Here is a 12,782-nt window from a genome sequence, read left to right on the forward strand (position 1 = left end):
TAAGGGGCAATTTAGGAAACAGCAATCACAGGTAAATTGGCCTCAGTATAAATACAAATGGGAAACATAAGGGGGAATACAAAGACACTGAATTTGAAAGAGCCAACGTTCCCAAACTGCGAGCCTTGCTTCTTCTGAATCTTAGGAACAAAGAACACGGAGGAGATGGGTTCGCTTTAGGAGCATATTAAATAAGGGCATCAGCCAATGCATCCCACTGGGAAATGCATTTAAAAGCAAATAGCAGTCCTGGATGGCTTAACTCCAATGTAAAAATGCATATAAAAGCAAAAGGCCAAAAAAGCACACCCCACACACACACACGGTAGAGGCATCATAAGCATTCAGACGTTACAAAGAATGCAACAAGAAATGCAAGGGTGCAATTAGGGCAGCCAAGATAGAACATGAAAGAAATAGTGGAGGAGAGCAAACAAGATCCTAAGAAAGTCTTTAAGTATCTAAACAGTAGGAAAGGGAGGACAGACCATATTGGCCTCAAAGAATGAGGGAGGACATCTCATTACAAAGGATGATTAGATGGCGAAGGCATCAAAATTTATTAGTCTGCGAGGGAAATCAAGGGGCTTCAGTAACAAAAACTGCAGTATTTATCCTCCGGACACACCACAGGAAGTACCATCATGGCCAACAGGACAGAATTAGAAAGCGTAAAAATCACCGGAACCAGATGGCTTTCACCCGAGGGTACTTTGGGAACTCAGTCAAGTATTTGCCAGACCATTGTTCCCAATTTTTACTGACAGTTTGATTGGAATGGTACCAGCCGATTTGAGAAAAGTCAATAGAGCACCAATATTTAAAAAAATAAATAAAAATAAATTAAAAAAAAAGGGGCCAAAAAGACATCCCTGGGAAATAGACCAGTTAGCCCAACAGCAATAGTATGCAAGCTCTCGGAGGGGGATAAGGGACCATACACAAGATTTCAGTCATGAAAAACAATATCATTAGCAGTGTTCTTGCCAAACCAATTAACTAGACATGTGCAGGATGAAAAGTTTGGTTTCGTTTGACTAAAATTAGTTTTCACCAATTTAAAAAAAAAAAAAAAAAAAAAAAAAAAAAAACACTACCGAATTCAAAAGAGTTAACCATTTCGAAATTCAAATAGAAATGGATTAGGGAAAAAAAAAAAAAAAAAAAAAAAAAAAAAAAAGTTTACTGGGTCTGATTTTTTTCTATTCTTTTCTAGTTTCGTTTCCATCGTTTTGAATTCTTTTCCAACCTATTCTAAAATTAGATTTTTGGAAGACGGTCAGTCTATACTATTCTTTTATGCTATTGCGGTATTTTGTTTTCTATTTTATTGTCCTTTAGAAAATAGATCTCTATTTTTTCCCCAAATTCGTTTCGAATTACATTCCAATTTTGGCCTTTTTTCGATTTGAATCATTATTGCGGATTCATATAAACTGACCAATTTAATGTGGATGCATCTGAATTTCCAAACAACAATTCGGGACAAAACAAGATGCACAGGTCTACTACTATTAACCTTCTATGGATGAGGTGAGCTGCCATCTAGATAGAGGAAGGCCCATAGATGTGGTGTATCTGGATTTTGCTTTCCATAAAAAGAAAGACTTGTTTTTGTTCAATATAACATAAGCACAAACAAATCGCTAGATGGCTGCAAGCTGCAATCAGAGGCCTATGCAACCACCCAGCTGCAGGCTCCCCAAAATCTTAGAGCCCATTCCACCAGGGCCCTGGCCTAAAAAAAAAAAAAAATGGCAAGAGCTACCCCAATCCCAAACTGTAAAGCAGCCACCTAGTCAAGCATTACCTTCTGGATCTTTGTCCTCCAACAACCAGGCTTTTGGGAGAAAGGCGCTTCAGGATGTGGGCCCTCCCTAGTAGGTTCTGGAAGACTACTGGGGAAAATACCAAGTTATTACCTGTTAACTTGGATTTCCAAGATGGCACCGGTTCCCACCCTCTTCATGTTGTAGCATGGGTGGTAGGTATAAACTTTAGAAAGGATATAGGGCCCATGGCGCTAACACAAAATTGTACACGCCCAGTCAGTGATAGAAGGGATTCCCAAAGACCTCTCTACCCTCTAAGAAGCGAGGGAGACAAAATTAGTATATTATTAGGTAATGCTTGACAAATATCTGGAAGCTTGACTAGGTGGCTGCTTTACAGTTTTGGATTGGGGTAGCTCTTGCCATTTTAGGCCAGGGCCCTGGTGGAATGGGCCCTATATCCTTTCTAAAAAATGTGTCTATACACTGCCTTTTCAGAGGGCTGTGGACTTGTAGGAGGCAGCAACCAACTTTATAACCTTAGCGCTACTTTTTATAGTATTTCTTAGGTAGGACATTAGCTGTGTCTTCGGTTATTTGTTACTACTGAGGAACTCTTGTCCAAAACCTGCATTTCAACTAAAGTGGATAAAGTGAATGCAGTGTGTGGATAAAGTGAATAAAGTGAATAAAAGTGGATACTGTGCTAGATGGGAGGAGCCCATCTCTCAACAAGCCATCCTGGAAATCAAGTTGACAGGCAATTTTGTTTTTCCTGCAACAGTTTGACAGGGACATTAAACAAAAAAATTTTTACCCAATAACTTGCTTACAAGCCTTCAAAATGGGGACGTTCAGGTCCCATAGACTAGACTTCAATGGGGTTTGCCGTTCAGGTCAAAACATTTGCGATGTGCAAGAGTTCTGGCAGAAACAGAATCAGGGGGTGTTCGACCCATCTCTAGTAACAGCACCACAGAAACTCCAAACAAAATGAATTGGGCAGCCACTACCTTAAATTTTTTTGATTAAATCTTAAACATGTATAGGAAAAAGCAGCGCCGCTCCAACCCTTCCACCCCTTACCAAATGTTACATACCTGCAACGAATCTGTTCGTGCAAAAAAATAAATAAAAAAAATATTGCATCAAATTACCACATACACTATATTGTGAAAAGTATTGGACTCCTGCCTTTTACATGTACTTTAATGGCATGCCAGTCTGTCAGTGTTCAATGTTGAGTTCACCCAGCCTTTGCAGCTATAACTGCTTCCACTCTTCTGGCAAGGCTGTCCACAAGGTTTGGAGTGAGTCTATGGAAGTGTTTGACCATTCTTCCAGAAGCGCATTTTTGGAGGTCAGGCTCGCAGTCTCTGCTCTATTGGGTTGAAGCCATCCAAGTTCCTTCACCTCAAACTCTCATCCATGCCTTTTATGGACCTTGCTTTGTACACTCATGTTGAAACAGAAGGGGGCCAGCCAACAGTTTCCACAGTTCTGACTTCAAACCAATAAAACATCTTTGGGGTGAATTTAGAGCAGAGACTGCAAGCCAAGCCTTCTCATCAAACATGAAAAAACCCCTTTGCAGTGGAAAGGGCTCGAACTGACGTTTGTGCTGCTGAAATTGCTCCATGACCAGGAGGCTGTGCTGCATCAAGCACAGGACCGAGCCAGCATATTTTTATACATATACCAGGGTGTTTTTATCTGGATTTCTTGGCAAAAGTGCAAGGGCACACTGATGTTAAGAGAAGATTACAGCTTCTACAACTGCCCTTTACACCATGATTTATCCAGCAAAACTTGGAGTCACTGCATAAGACCAAGCCCAATTCTTTGAATCTCCCAAGGAGGAGACGGCCTGGTTGGATCGCTATGAGCAGGTCCTACAACGCCACGAGGAAGAGGCAGACTGAGATTGAATGCATATGCTACGAGTATGATGCCCAATAAGGAGTTTGTTCCTCATCTTTACTGTTCAATGCATTTACTTTTCCTATGGCAGAGTGTTCTCTTGCTGGGCGACATATTACAAATGAAAACCCGAGCTGCGTAAAGTAATTGAGAGAAGTTTAAAAGATGTTCAGGTCCTTGTTCATAGATGCAAGCTTGAACTCATGGACTGCCCTGTTGGCAGCGATTGCTCAGGAAAGACCTTTTATTTTATGATGTGTTTTTTGTTGAACACTTTCCTATACTGACATCTCCAGCAGCAACATTTACAGAAGTAGCACAGCTTTACTTCACTGTTTGGTGTTGACACCAGCTTACTACACCTACCTGAGGCAGTCTGCACCAAAAGAAGACTATTTGCCAAAGCAGCTGGCTGTCAGTGAGCGCCAGATGGCATGTGCCCAGTCATGATCAAGCTCTCTGGGTACACCAGGTGAAATTACATCTCCCTTTTCTCAATGGCAATGTACCGATAGTCTCTTGGATCATACAGAGAAAAAATTCCCCCCTGCGCTAGTGCAGTGAGCCTCAATGTATGGTGGTATTTTCCTTGTGTTATTTTATTAGAATGGTCATGCAGCTGGGGTAAGTCCGAAATATGTAGAAAAAAAAATAAAAAAAATAAAGTGCGTGGTCTAGTGCATGAATACTTAGAAGTTTGCTTAAAAGCAAATGAGATAGACTGAAGATGACACGTATTCATAAATAAATAGATACCATATTTAATCGGCGTATAACATGCACCCCAAGTTTAGGAGGGAATTTTAAGGAAAAAATAAAAAATAAAGAAAAATTTAAATGCCCATCAATGCAGCCTTATCATTGTTCATCTGCAGCCTTGTCCGTTGTATTTGCCTCTTATTCTTTAAACGGCGCCGCCTCCCGCTCTTCTCTGCAGCTTTCAGCTGCCAAGAATGGCTGAAAAGCCGCCGAGAAGAGCCAAAGGCGGCCAAAAGCAGCGCAGAGGCTAAGAACTGCAGGGGAAAAAGTGCGTGTTATAGACCGATAAATACAGCATTACAATAATCTCACTTGGTACACAATAAAAAAATAAAAATAAAAATCTGCCAATAACAGGGTAAAAAAATAAAAAAATTCCATTCAGTGTCAAAAGCATAACCTTTCAGGCTGTAGAGATAACTCCCTTCTTCAGAGCAAGACATACAATAATTTTTACAAGCATATTTATACATTTTTACAAATGTCAGGCTAAAGGCAATTTGTCTAAATTAATCTGAGAGAATACTTATGTCTAGCTATTCTATCATTAACCTTTTGAATGGTTTCACCTACAAACAAGCCGCATGGACATATTTATACAACACAAGATGATTGTAAGTGTAATAATTCTTCTTAATATCAATGTTACTATGTATGTAAGGTTTAATAAAGACACCAGTCCATCCAGTTCAATCTGAGTGACTCACATCGGTCCCTACCCTCAAGGAGCTCACAATCCAAGGTCCCCATTCATATACTAGGGCCAATTTACCGACCTGCATGTCTTTGGAGTGTGGGAGGAAACTGGAGTACCCGGAGGAACCCACGCAGGCACAGGGAGAACATGCAAACTCCAGGCAGGTAGTGTCGTGGTTGGGAACTGCTAACCACTACACCACTGTGCCGCCCACATGTTGTACCCTTATTGTGAATGAGAGAAAGATTTCCCTTTGATCATACTGCTGCATTAAATGCAACAAACAGGGAAAGGAGCCAAATTGATCCCACATGAGATAGGAGTGTATAAATGTGTTTAAAAATCACCAGTGTATGGGTCTTGCTCTGAAGGGAGTCATCTGTACAGCCCGAAATTGTTATGCTTTTGACACTGAATGGAATTTAAATTCTAAATTTTATGTGCAGCAATCCCATTTGATCGTTTTTTTCTATACATGACCAGTGAAAGGGTCAGATTGCTTGCACCGCTACAGCTGGAGCGTGAGCACTCCAACATTTCTTCTATATATTCTTGTGATTGTGCACCGATCAAATAGGGATCTACACAATCATGGCTACAGGAGTATCATTTTCCTACACAAAGATGCAGCACAGATTTTTACAGCCACTGTTGGACCAAGGGATTTTCTTACTGGTAGTTTACCTCCACAGATTTCACCCAAGATGGATAAACTGTCACAGAAACTTGTCTCCATGGAACTGCATGAGGTCACATTAGGCAAGTACTAAAAGCAACAACTAATCCCTTGTGGATTACAGGTACAGATTGTGCTGACCTTGTTTGCCCAGAATGAGGACTTCAAATCTAAGGTTATTTGTATCATTAACAAGATGTTCACTCAATCCAATTACCTCAACAGTACCATTTCTCCAAGTTGAAGGAGTCTCCCCATCACAATAGCGGAGTTGGAGACACAATTAAAATGAATCATTGTTAAAGAAGAAACATTAAAAGAAATCCTGTGATGACAAACAAAAACGAACATTGAAGCGTGCAAAAGGACTAACCTTATGAGAGACCGTGATGATTATGATAGGATAAAGATTGCCTGCAACCGATAAGTCTGTCGACACTGAGAAATGCCATCTCTGGACCCAGGCTTTCTTCCCAAAAATCAGTTTTAAGGCCATCGCGCTGTGAATTAGCAGCAGTCAATGCACAGCAAAGATTACGTGAGCTCGCCCCATGGGTTAATCTACGAACAGAGCTCATCCCTAGTTCCTAGTCTGGGGCCCCCCCCCATTCACAACTGAGTGATTATCCACTTGAAGCATGAAAACGCTGGGGGAGAAAAAAAAAAAAAAAAAAAACCCCCACACACACACACACACACACGGAGATGGTTCACATCTCCACTCCAAGTCGCCTGAAGCGCAAACAAGTTGGAGCTTTGTCGCTCAAATCAGGCGCGTTTGTATTCCCATATTAATGAATGAAAAACGCACCATTCACACATTTTTCTGCTCAAATGAGCAAAGAAAAAAAATAAAAATAAATAAAAAACACACCTCCCAGGATACAGTGAATTGGGTCCAAAAGCACACCCGTTCGAAAAACTCGATTGCGCGTTCCAAGAACCGCACTCCAATAGCAATGGCGCTTTGGGCACCACCAGAGGAGGAGATGAATACAGCCCCCATGGTGTTGCCTGGAGTCTACCAGCCTTCCCATCTTATGAAGTTTTAGTGGGGTGTAGTGTACCCAAATATACAATTGGAATACTTTGAGCAACATTCAGAGAGCAGGTAGAAATTGATTGCAGGGCCTCCTCCCACTGGTCTCCCATGAGTGTCCAAGTCCCTTTTCCATAGGGACACCTCCTTAATTGGGTGCACCTATAAGTGGTGCATCAGTAACATTTGATAGCAATGTGAGAATCTTAGTTTCAGTGCTGGACTGTAATAGGTAGACAAATGGGGGGCATTAGACATAACCCAGTTGTCCAAATCTCCCTGCACCCACAGCGTGCCTGAGTTGGAAATAGGAGGAAAGCATAGTGGGGTGTAAATTGTTTCCTAGTTCAGGGAAGGTCAGCAAAGTGACACCAAAGGAGCGCTACTTGGGCCAGTTATAGTTTTGCCAGTTCAGCATAGGAGAGTTTATCCCAAAAAGCGGGCTGTATTCAGTGAATCCTAGCACCCCCTGAATCCATTTGCCTTTGTGCCATATATTTTTAAAGAGTAGGCTTCTATTGGATTTATGACATACCTGTGCCTCGAGGCCCATCGGAACAGTTTCTGCTCCAGAGCCAATCAGCATGAACCATGCTGACGAGCCCACCGGATCATGAGCCATGGATCCAATCAAAAGCTGCATTTGGGCTGCAAGACGGTACAACCATGGATTGGGCAATGCCAAGCCTCCACTCTTTGGGGTATTGCAACTGCACCTGGTTTGATTCTAGGGGAGCCTGCATTCCACAATAGAAGGAAAAAAAAAATTGGGATAGTAGGGCAATACACATTTAGTGGGCAGTAATCAGCAAGCCTAGGCAATATTTCTTCTCCCAGGTACATAAATGAGGTCACTACTTGGATGGGACAGGAATCTGGTAGTGCCATCTCCCAATCCTCATTAAGCACCATTAGGGCAGTTTTGGACCAGTTATTAGGTCAGAGTAATGCCCAAAGCTGGAAATCATGGCCATCACTTCAGCCAACGAGGTATTGGGGTCCAAGAAAAGCATCATGTCATCTGCATACAACATGAGCTTCTCACGTAGATCACCAAACCTGAACTCTGTAACCTGTGGGTTGGCCGCTAATGGCTCTATGGCAATAGCCAAGAGTGGGGGGGGGGGGGGGGCGCAAGTCCCCAAACGTTAAAAAGGTGCAGCTAGTTGTTGCCTAGCCCCCCTAAGTCAATATTGGAGAGGTAATTGTAGAGATCAGCATCTAAGTAAACATCCCTCAACCAGTAAAAAAGGTCTGTATAGAAGGACGCCAACTCAGAAATAATTAGTTCTGGATCATTAACTACCTGGCCACTGGATGAGCAGATGACCCCAAAAGCCGGGGATGGTTCAAGAGATATAGCAATTTTGGCCAGTAGGTGACCAGTTGTCTCGCCTTCCTTTTAGCCCTTTGTACAAACGGTCGGACATTCCGACGGAAATGTCCGATCGGACCATGTTGCCGGATAATCAGACCGTGTGCGCGCTCCAGCGGACCGTTTCCGTCTGAATATCCGACGGACAAAGATTTAGAGCTGGGCTATAAAACTTTGACATGATCCGATTGGACTTTGTCCGATTGTGTGTAGAGAATTCCGATCGGTCAAAGTGCCACGTATGCTCAGATCAAATTCCTAGACCAAAGCTATTGGCTACTAGCCTGAACGTAGGATTTTCAGATAACTTTGTCCGACCGTGTGTATGCAACACAAGTTGCAGACAAAATCGATGAATTTTGTTGTTGGAATGTCCGACCGTGTACAAGGGCTTAGAAAGCAAGTTTTCGAAAGAACCTCTTACACTCTGCAGTGGAGGATCTCAGGCAATCCAGGAAGTCCTGGGCAGATATCCATGCCTCCCTTGCAAAATATGATGGGTCTGTAACAGACAGTTCCAGCTGTCACACCTGATCTCCCACATGTTCAAGCAGGGCAGAAGAGTTAATTTGATAATTTTAACTTCTGTTATGAACACAACTAAAAACTAAAGCTAAAACTAGTTCCTGAAAACTGCCTCTCATGCATGCCCTGTGTGAAAACCCAAGTGCTTTCACACTGGGGCTGGGTGCTTGCAGGACAGGAAAACAAGTCATGTAAGCAGCAGATATTTGAGTGACAGTCCAGCACACCATGATTATAGATTGTTATTTTCCACATTTTAACTGGCAGAGTTGGGCAGGATATTACAATATAGAATATTTGGATGAAATGGTGTTCAAGGGTGTAGGGAAATTGAGTTGCCGCAAGACTGAGTCAGCAGTTTAGTGAATAAGCCTTTAGCACAGCAACTTTGAGCTACATAGCGATTGTGATTGTCATTTTCTCATTTGTGTTCCATTGAGAGTAGAGACGCATACTCAGTTTAAGCAGGAGGGAAGGAATCAGCTTCCAAATATGGGGAAATTCCAACTTCAATTTACATACATTTAAAAAAGGAAAAGGAAAAAAAAAAAAAAACGGAAATATGACATGGTCCTAAGTATTTGGACCCTTTGCTCAGTATTTAGTAGAAGCACCCTTTTGATCTAATACAGCCATGAGTCTTTTTGGGAAAGATACATCAAGTTTTTCACAACTGGGATTTGGGGATCCTCTGCCATTCCTCCTTGCATCCAGATCCTCTCCAGTTCTGTCAGGTTGGGTGGTAAACAGCCATTTTTTAGGCCTCTCCAGAGAGGCTCAATTGAGTTTAAGTCAGGGCTTTGGCTGGGCCATTTAAGTTAGTTCTTGTGAACCCACTCCGTTATTTTAGCTGTGTGCTTAGGCTTTAAGACTGCGCCGAAGGTTTACTTTCCAATAAGACAGAGGTCCTGAGCACCCTGGAGAAGGTCTTTGTCCAGGATATCCCTGTACTTGGCCACATTCATCTTTCCCTCAATTGAAACCAGTCGTCCTGTCCCTGCAGCTGAAAAACCCCCACAGCATGAGGCTGCCACCACCATGCTTCGCTGTTGGTACTGTATTGGACAGGTTCTCCACACATACTGCTTAGAATTAAGGCCAAAATGTTCTCTTGGTCTCAGACCAAAGAATCTTATTTCTCACCATCTTGGCGTTTGCAAAAAAAAAAAAAATAATAAAAAAATAAAAAAAAAAAAACACACACCACACAACACCTGAAGGACTCCATGTTGGCTGTCATGCATCTTGCACCAAGGAGAGGCTTCTGTCGGGCCACTCTGCCATTAAGCCCCGACTGGTGGAGGGCTGCAACCATGGTTGACTTTCTACAACTTTCTCCCATCTCAAAACTGCATCTCTGGAGCTTAGCCAAAGTGATCTTTGGGTTCTTCTTTACCTCTCTCACCAAAGCTCTTCTCCCCCAGATAGCTTAGATTGGCCAGACTGCCTAGGAAGGGCTCTGGTCCTCCCAAATGTCTTCCATATAAGGATTACGGAGGCCACTGTGCTCTTAGGAACCTTAAGTGCAGCAGAATTTTTTTTTTAACCTTGACCAGCTATGTGCCTTGCCACAATTCTGTCTGAGCTCTTCAGGCAGTTCCTTAGAACCCACGATTTTCATTTGCTCTGACATGTCATACTGTTAGGGGAGATTTCTTATCAGGCAATTTAGGTGCTCTAGATCAAGGTAATCTGCTGCTGCTAGAACTGTAGTGGGGACTTTTAATGGCAACTATAAATCGCGGTTAGTGTTACTCACTGTATCTGCGGCATCTCATAAAGGTGACAACTATGCCAAAATCAGGAGATTGTCTCCTCCAGCCGTTCCCACTTCACATTTCTCACCAGTCAGCTGATCTCTAGTCTGTCCCCCAGCCATGCCGTGAACTGAATGGGCAGCCGCAAAGAACAGACCTCCTGGACGGCTGCAAAAAAGGCTGAGAGAACAGTCCTGGATTCAGTGACCCCTGGCAAATCATCATTCGACCCCCAGGTTGAGAACTAATGAACTAAAGGAAACGGTCTAATGGAAAATGTGACTTTAAAGACGATTCTGTAAGTCAGGGATATGCATTAGCAAACCTCCAGCTGTTGCAAAAAGACAAGTACCATGACGCCTCTGGGTGTTTATGTCTTGATATGCCTCATGGTACTTTTAGTTCTGCAAAAGCTGGAGGTCTGCTAAAAGTATACGTTTATACATGTTCTAATGTATATTTTATTTTAGGATTGGATAATGAGAATGAATATGGGATCCTCCCCTTATGGTAAAGGGGGGGGGTGGGGAAGGAAAAAAAAAATTTGAGTTTGCATGTTCTCCCTGTGCCTGCGTGGGTTTCCTCCCACAATCCAAAGACATGCAAGTAGGTTAATTGGCTTCTGTTCAAAATTATCCCTAGTATATGAATGGGGACCTTGGATTGTGGGCTCCTTGAGGATAGGGACAGATGAGAATGTGCAGGGATAGGGACAATTGTAGAAACTCCCTCAGGTTGAACTGGATGGACTGGTGTCTATTCAACCTTACTAACTATGAAACCCACCACACACAGATCGTGTCAAGCATGAAAGAAAATAGTCCAGGAGATCTCAGATACCGACAAAGAATACAATGTGTATTGTCCCAAATGATGCCCCAATTACAACCCCAAGTCTGAGAAATTCAATCCTAGTGACCCTAACCTTTCACCTGCAGAAATAGCAAGTCAAGAAATACAAAATGTCGTTTTGGAGGCACCCACAGATGTGCCAGTATTCCAGAATCACAACCAAAAGGATGACAGCTGCACCAAAACACCCGATGAACGGAAAAAAAAAAAAAAAAAAATTATATATATATATATATAAATAATGCAACCCTTTCAAAAGCAGGATGTTTCCACAAATCTGATTGCAGTAGGCTGCAGGTAGCAGGAGATAATGATTTGTTGTGTGACTTTTTAGGAGACTGAAAACAAGTTGACATTAAACTTGGAAAGCAACTGAACTGTTTGGGGCAGTGTTGCAAACCACCTGTTAAAATTTCAGCCCATTTTCAGGCTAGCTATATACTCCCAGCGATGGGGGGGGGGGGGGGGGGGAAAAAAAAAAAAAAAAAAAAAAAAGTGCAGGCCGACAGTGCAACTGCATCATTCAAATGTCTCCCGGGCTCTGGAAAGCTCACCCATTTTCGTCTGGGAGTGACATGCAGTAACGCGATGGTGCCATTTTTGAATGGAAGGCATTTGTTCTCGTGGCGCCTCGCCACAGCAGAGAAGGTTGGTCTCTGCCTGGAATGGAGCACTGACTGCTCATCCAGAGCGGACATGCTCATCAGGCTGATCAGCCTCCCCTATACCGAGCCAAGTTTGGAGGAGGGAGGACAGCTAGAGAGCAGAGCCAGCCGAGCCCATCATCACACAGCAAGGTCACTCCACAGACCTAATAAAAGGAGATATAAAAGTGTAAGATAGCCATCTACATACATTGGGAAGAGGAGTAAGGACACTACTGTGAAGGGGGACACAGGAGCACTCTGATGTGGAGACGTAATATGTAAATTTAGGATAAACAAGTTAAAAAGTCTAAACCATAACATTACTAATAGCACTAGTTACAGGTTTACAGTTTAAAGCGGGATGCCAACCTAAAGTGGAACCTCCGCTGATCGGATCCCTCCCCCCTCCGGTGTCACAATTGACACCTTTCAGGGGGGAGGGGGGTGGAGATTACCTGTCAGAGACAGGTATTTACACCCACTTCTGGGCATAGACTCCCGTGGGAGTCTACGCCATTTCCTGCCCTGCCGCGCTGTCTGCTGGGACACACACTGGTCCCAGTGACAGCGCGGAGATTTCCTATTGCGCGACGCGACTCGCGCATGCGCAGTAGGGAACCGGGAAGTGAAGCCGATTCGCTTCACTTCCTGATTCCCCTCACCTAGAATGGTGGCGGCAACAGCCGAGCGATCGGCCTCGGCATTGCTGGAACCCGGGACAGGCAAGTGTCCATTTATTAAAAGTCAGCAGCTGTAGTATTTA

General features: G+C 43.1%; 1 protein-coding gene across 1 annotated transcript in view; it reads right to left on the reverse strand.

Annotated features, from left to right (window-relative positions):
- Nucleotides 1–12,782, reverse strand: part of LOC143935496 (P43 5S RNA-binding protein-like) — a 107,469-nt gene that overhangs the window by 46,256 nt on the left and 48,431 nt on the right. The gene's annotated exons all lie outside the window — the stretch shown is intronic.

This window comes from Lithobates pipiens, unplaced genomic scaffold (genome assembly GCF_037356315.1).
Source record: "Lithobates pipiens isolate NorthernLeopardFrog02 unplaced genomic scaffold, aLitPip1_a1.2 Scaffold_28, whole genome shotgun sequence".
Taxonomy (NCBI): domain Eukaryota; kingdom Metazoa; phylum Chordata; class Amphibia; order Anura; family Ranidae; genus Lithobates; species Lithobates pipiens.